The sequence below is a fragment of the Cicer arietinum genome, chromosome 5, assembly GCF_000331145.2.
Source record: "Cicer arietinum cultivar CDC Frontier isolate Library 1 chromosome 5, Cicar.CDCFrontier_v2.0, whole genome shotgun sequence".
NCBI lineage: Eukaryota > Viridiplantae > Streptophyta > Magnoliopsida > Fabales > Fabaceae > Cicer > Cicer arietinum.
This window is the reverse complement of record NC_021164.2, coordinates 60,924,706-60,932,360: the sequence shown is the minus strand read 5'-3', so window position 1 is coordinate 60,932,360 and position 7,655 is coordinate 60,924,706. Positions and strand designations below refer to the sequence as shown.

The following is a 7,655-nucleotide window of genomic DNA, read 5'->3' as shown; positions in this document are numbered from 1 at the left end:
TATCATTGGGTGTTGTACTTTGGCCTGTAAAATTTTAATGCCCATTTCTGAAGATCCTTCAGTACGCTGAAGAGACAAGGAATGAAAATTATATGGTTTAGTCCAACCTCAAAAAGACAATCAGACGCAATATTTGAACATATTTTTTTTACCTTGATTTTACCCTTCCTTCCAATCAAAACGGAGACACACCTACACATGGCCATGACCGAAGATTATGCTTGCTCTCAATCCTTTTATATTCAACCTTTCAAACCTTGTGCTAGTTTATATACACAATCCTATTGCATTACATCACAACTCTGATGGTTTAGCAAAACATAAATTGTGTGAGAGTATATAAAATCACATTGGAAAAGAGTGAATCAGAAGAAGTTAGCCATAATCGGTTGGAAGGAGCAGGACAAGAGATAGGAGCCTGTCCAAACAAAACTTTGAACCAGAAAGCCAAGCACCAACGCCTGCTGAAGTTGGTAGAGATATGGTTAGTGAGTTTGCCAGAGTTGTATATGCTGATGCCTCAGTTCTTCAAAGTTCCATTTACATTTGTATCTTGAAATAGACCTACCAATTGAAAACCAACCATTGGTTCAGATAAACAAATATTCCAACCAAACATTGATTCTGGAAAATTCTAGAATTCCATTTAACAAAACTAAAATGGCAACCCACGAATAAATTCCCTTTTAAAAGTTTTATATATCTAGAGCCTGCACATACTCATATTGCATCGATCAAATAAGAATATATACGATTTTTATAAAGGGTAGGTTACGAATTCAATTAAATAATGTCTGCAGAACTAAGCAGCGATTTGAAGTTTTGACCCAAAAAAAGCAGACGCATGAGTATATGAAGTATGAGCATAATAAGGGAACTTTTTAATGGTAAAACAGCGAACCTTATGAAACTGAATTTCGCCTGATTGTCAAACTAATTAAGACCCAATATGTGCTGTGTCTGTGATGATAGAAATCAAACAAGTGAAACTGGAGAGGTTGTGTATTGATTGTTTTTATTTGTTGACAAAGCGTATTGATAGTTGTTGAAGGGACCTTAGTGGACATTATTAAATGCTGAGTAATGTATGTAGTATTTGTTCTGAAATAACAAAAACAATGACACACAAACGCGCAACAAACACGGAGTGTTCGGTTACGTGTTAATGTCCGTGAGGTCACTCCCAAGACTGTGATCATTGCGTGCGTGGCTGGCCACTGCATGTGCTTCTTCACTCTATAGTAATACTTACTAATTGATATATTTTATTTATATTAAAAAAATTAAATAAAATTGATATATTTAATTCAACATTTAGACTAAATACTCTATTCATATTTAATTATATACTTTTGGTAAGTTTGTTTGTTTTTAACTATAAGACTTTTTTGTAAATTATTAGACACATTTTGTAACATTTTAAAATTAAAGAGTAAAAATAATTAGAATTTTTAAATTTAAAATAGTTTAATTTATAAATTATTATTTTTGATTAAACAAGTTATTATTATTATTATTATTATTATTATTATTATTATTATTGTTGTTGTTGTTGTTGTTGTTGTTGTTGTTGTTGTTATATATAGTTTTGTTACAAACAAAAATTATTTTACTCTTAAGAGTATTAATGATTGAATATTAATATTTAAAAGAAAAACTACTATATATGGAATATATGAAATGACTGGTAGAAGAAATTTTTATAAACCTCCTACAACTCTGGATGATTGTGATTTTTTTATTTTTATTATAGTTATAGTAAATTGTAAATATTTAAATTTGAATTGAATATTTTTAATATATCTAAAAGTTATAATTATCACTACACCAAAAAAATATTTTATATATAATCAATTTTATATTGAACTCTCAATAAAACTTAAAGAAGATCTGCCACTCAATATATATGCAAGTGAGAACCTTACTTCAAACAATTGATCCTTTAATACAAATAATAATAGGTAGTTGGTACTATAATAATAATAATACTATTAGCTTTTCACGGTGAACTTTTAGATAGGAAACAAACATATTGCTCATGTGAAACCACCAAAAGATTAGTTGACTAAACCAGGATTTATAGACAAATTATCATATGAGTATAAAAATATAAATAAATAAATAAAATACTAAATTAAAAACTCAAAAGATAGAACTATATAATAAAATAGAGAGTGATTAAATTACTTTGTGGTTGCAATAACAATTAATAGTAAGCAAAAGAGAGGGACATTTTTTAATTAAAAAACGTTTCAAGAAGGAGTAATCACGATACATTTATTTTGAAAATTTAAAATACAAAAAAAAGTTAGATATTTTAAATAATAATGGTTATAATAATATATTTTATCGAAAACTTAACTCTATTAAAATCAGAATTTCATAAAATACAATTTTAGATTATGAAATTGATTGATTTATTTTAGTTTTTGTTGAATTGTCATTCTTATGATTGTTTGAATATGTATTATTTGAAAGATTGTTTTATCATGTGTTCTTGAAAGATTATTGTTATTGTATATTTAAATAAAATATTATATTTTAAATATAATTTTATAAAAATGATTGTTAAAAATAAATAATTTTTATTCTATGTGTTTGAGATGAACTTATGCTCCATTGATCAAATACACATTATAGCAACGATAACACAGCAATCATAATTTTACTCGTAAAATACCCGACTAATAAAATATAAATATTACAACCACATACACCACAATTTCTATATTAATTAAAATGTCTATTAACATTTCTATCATGTCAGATTTAATTGGAATTCATCACAACCAATTAACTCATATCAAACCTGTTGGGAAAAATAGTATAAGTTAAAAAGAATTAAGACACAATCACAACACAAGAATATAACGTGGAAACTCCAAAACCGGAGAAAAAACCACGGCCGCTGCCTAAACCGGCAACCAGAGAATTAACACTATGTGAAAATTGTTACAACACATAGACTTCTCTCACTCACACCAGACACCCCAGTACAACCACACTCTTACAAATCAAATATTTAAACTAAATCAGATACAAGCTTTTAAAGTGCTATTGCTGAATGGTGCATTTGAAAACAAATGACCAAAACCCAATATATAGCCTTGGTCTTCTCCTTATTCTCCCACACTAAAGGATGTGGGACTTGCAATTAACCCCAACAAAACCACACAACAATAGTTAGCCATATAAATAAATCAATTTGCATAAAACATGTTTTTTCCTCGTAAAATATAAAGGCATACTATTCTGTATAAATTGATTTTCACAAATTTATCGTAATTAATAATTATTTCTTTTTTTTTTATACATAAAAGGTGCGAACAAAAGCATTATTTATACAAAATGCAAACAAATAAATTATTTATACTATTACCAGCAACAAAGGTGACAGAGGTTATATCTTCCACCTCTTTGGTTTTAGGTACTATAAAATAAATTAATATATTAATAATTAAAAAAAATTTGAAACTTTAATTTTATTTGAATATTTAAAACCTTTGAATGTTTAAAAAATTTAATTTTCGAAAGATTCAAAATTTTAAGAATAAGATTTTCGAAAGTTTAAAATATTTGAAATGTTCGAAGGTTTGAAAACTATAAAAATATGAAATTTCCTATTTCGGAGGTTTCATTTCATAGAAACTTTCAAAAATTCTAAAATTTCCTATTTATAAGACTTCATTTCATGGAAACTTTTGATAATTCTAAAGTTTCCTATTTCGAACTTTTTACATTGTTCGAAAGTTTTGATTTTTAATAAAAAAACTGCAAATTTCATTTCATAACTTTTGAAATATTCAAAAAAGTTATAGTAAAATAAAAAATCAAATTTTTATATATAATAAAAATGATAAATTAATCTTTTCACGTGCCTTGGAGGTGAGAGGTACAACGTACATGTGAGAGATGATAGATAGATAACTCAAATTTTTTAATATAAGATATAAAATGAATTTTTTAAATTTTAATATAACCTCATTAATGTAATATAATTGATGTCATGTAATATTTATTTTTCAATTGATTTAATATTATTAAGATAATATTAAATTTTAAAAAAATTCATATGTTTTAATTTTAAAATATTAAAATCTAAGGAGGTCTTTTTGTTAAGTAAATGTATTTTTTAGGTTTTTGATAAATTAACATTTTTATTTTTCATAAACCTAAAGCGGTTGCTTAGTTGCTGATCCTCGAAATGACCATGTCACTTAATGGTCTTAACTCTAAAATCTTGACTTCCACATTATAATTTGAGAGAGGGAGAAGATTAGAATAACTATTTTACTAGTGCTTCTTACTTTGGGTTGCTATAATTATTATTTATTCGCTATTATAGCCCCACAATTTTATTGCGAAGAGTTTAAATATTAGGAAATTTTGGTCTCAGACAAAGAAATATATGAAAATAATGTGTCTTCGCACACATATGATTAGACTATAAATATTATTGTGTTTAGATACATGTCATATTCACATTGACAATATAAATAAATAAATCACAATTAAGAGCAATATGGATATGGTGTAGTTGTCTATCTCAATGGTTGAATGTTTCTTTTTTAGTAAGTTTAAGAAGATTGAAATTGAATAAAAGAAAAATAACAGAAAAAAAAAACAAACTAAAAAGGGAAATAGAATAACGAACAACCTATATGACACCGATATAAACCACATGTTTACAAAATGATTTCTAATAGTACAACACTATCTATCAAAACTAGAAGTACAATACTAATTTAAATTATGTTATAGATGACTACTTTCTTTTTTAAATGAAAAATCCAATTCTTGGAGATTTGCGGACATTGTTTAATCATTCAAAAAGTTATATATAAATTGTGAATGGTAATATAAAAATGGTGAGTCAAAATCAATGTATAAAAAGTTAAATAAACTATCAATAATAATTGCAGGAAACACTATTTTAAAAGATTATTCAAACAAATATTTGAAAAATCTACTTATTTTGTCTTATTTGAAAAAATATAATTTAATTGACAAATACACCTATTGAACAAATTTTACATTTTTATATTTTAAAAATCTTAATATGTCACCATGATGTGCTTGTTCCACCCAACAGTGCTTTGATTGAATATATGTATAAAAAAAATTATATTATCAGTATAAATAAAATAAATTAGAAAGTTAATTGTGTTTTTTATTTTTTATTTTTGTTTAATTTTGTCCTAATGTGTAAATTGTATGAATTAATCTAATTTTATATTCAAATATTTAATAATATTGATTTTGTTTTCATTTATTATCTATAGCATGAACACTATAGTTGACATCGAATTGTTAGTATGTATTAGGAATTGTTATACTAATAGCTAAACTAACAGAAATATTAGTCCATGTATGTGCTCATGGCTAAACTAATGTGTCGTACTGGTTACATTGCGAATGCAGTATCACTACAAGAGATAACAAAAATGAGATCTAGTGGTAAACGAAAATATAACTAAGTCATATTGATTTAGTTGCTCACTTATTCTACACTAGTTTCATGGCATTTTTAATAAAATGATGTAATTTATCATTTTCTTTTCATGTTTATGTGATGACAAATTTATATTACCGAAAAATATCATGAAAATTTTATTACACTATAGACATTTTTTTTTTACAATTTTATATATTAATATTTAAATATAATTGTTCACATTGTTTCCCTATCTCATTTGATTTGATCTATAATGACAGTAAAAATCGTAGTAAAAGTTGAAAACCGTTGGTATAACCTCAAATACTTAGACAAAACTAAGACTTTGAGTTGAAACCATATTCCACACAATAATTTTGTATTTTGTTTTACAAAATCACACAATAAAGTAAATACACAATAAAATATATAAAGATGTATGTCGGAATCAAAACAAAATTATATTGAAAATTATCATCGATACTTTGAGTTAAGTTTCCCTCTAACTCATAATCAGTACTAACAAAAAAGTATAAATGCAATACCTATTCCAGAATTGAATCATGTTAGTTGATGTTTATTTATGAACATGTTTTGATTGTAACGGATTATGAACAACGAAAACTCTATAATGAAATATTCGCACAATCATGAAAGAAAAAACGTATAAGTGGCGAAATTGTGGTGTGGTTTAAGAAAGATTGTGAGAGAGAAGGTGTTATCGCTGCGTCACGATGGTTGTTGTATATGTTGTCGCGACATGATTTTTTGTTGATGTTCTCTTGCGGGTGTTTGTTGTATACAAGGAACGTTGTTGATTTGTCAGGTCTTTTTTCTTTTTGTCGTTGCAGAATTCATAGGGATTTGAGATTGAACATCAATTGCAACAATTCGATAAACTGATCATTAGAATAAATATATAAAATATATCCCCTCTCTTAGGATTGTACAAGAGGTTTTTTATTGGTACAACTCAATCAAATTAAAAATGATCTATAATTATGATGTTAAATAGATCAAAATTGTTAAAAACAATAACTATTTGTATTTGCAATATTTGAGAAATATAAAACAAGTCAAATTAAAAAGCCTTTAGATATACCTTTTACGGGGAGGTTTCCAAATTTTTGGGTAAACTAATTTTTTTTACCAAATATTAGGGGAGTTTTTTTTCACTCAAAAAATTGGAGGAATTATTTAACTAATTTTAATTTTTGTCGATGTTGTTTCTATTTATTTTTTAGTACCTTCTTTAAAAATTCTACTCTTTTCAAACTTTTTAATTAGTTTTGTTACTTTTAACTATTTGAGGTCTTTAAATACTAAAAAATTATTTCGTCTATTTTTACAGAACTATAGCAATTAGTTACAAATTTATACATCCAATGATATAAGACGTTTATATCAATAGTACAAAATTTGTCTGTAATATAAATTATCTATACCTACATTTTGTCATTATAAAATTCTATATATGGATGTTCATGGTACAAAAACCGTACCATATTGGACCACTTTAATAGTTTGGTTCTGTTATTGAATACTACTTTTAAGTCAAGTTTATTATAGTTCTGAACCGGTTTATAAATATAAACTATTTTGAAATTTTGAAATTTTTTTCATTAAAATCAATTTTAAAATGGTTATTTGAAAGAAAAAAAAATGAAATTCTTTTGATAAAATTTCAAAAAATTTGTAAGAAAAAAATCTTAATTGAAGTTAATTTTTTTTATAAAATTGTTAAATTAATTTTTGAATTAAGTTTAATTAACCGAATTATTTTAAATATGTGGTTCAATTCATAAATTATTTAAATAATTTAATTTTTTTAGAGTGGAGTGCAATCTAATTTATCAATAGGTATGGCTGTAGTTTCTTGATTTCGGTTATGAAGGCTAATCGTTTGTTATAAAATCCTAATTTCTAAATATAATTTGAAATCCTAATAGATGAACCTGCGAGAGTGACTTCGTTTATTAGAATCATTTTTAAATTTTTTCGATTTTATTCTACACATGTGTCTTTCACTTTAGAGTTCTCGATATATGTTTGGGTCTTCTTATTACCTTTTAATCACTATCATATATTGTCTGATCAATTTCAATTTCTAATGAAATAGTTAAGGGTAGGGAATCTCATATTATTTAATAGTATGTGTGATGTATATGTTATAATGTATTATGACATAAAACTAGAATTGGGGTAAGTTGATTAGAGCGTC

At 25.5% G+C, this 7,655-nt stretch overlaps 1 long non-coding RNA gene across 1 annotated transcript; it reads right to left on the bottom strand.

The window, feature by feature from the left end:
• Window positions 1-1,085, bottom strand: LOC105852177 (uncharacterized). The gene is made up of 3 exons (XR_001143926.3): window positions 902-1,085; window positions 153-564; window positions 1-66 (listed from the first exon to the last, which is right to left on the bottom strand). It is a non-coding gene; the product is annotated as an uncharacterized lncRNA (long non-coding RNA).
• Between the last annotated feature and the right edge of the window lie 6,570 nt (window positions 1,086-7,655).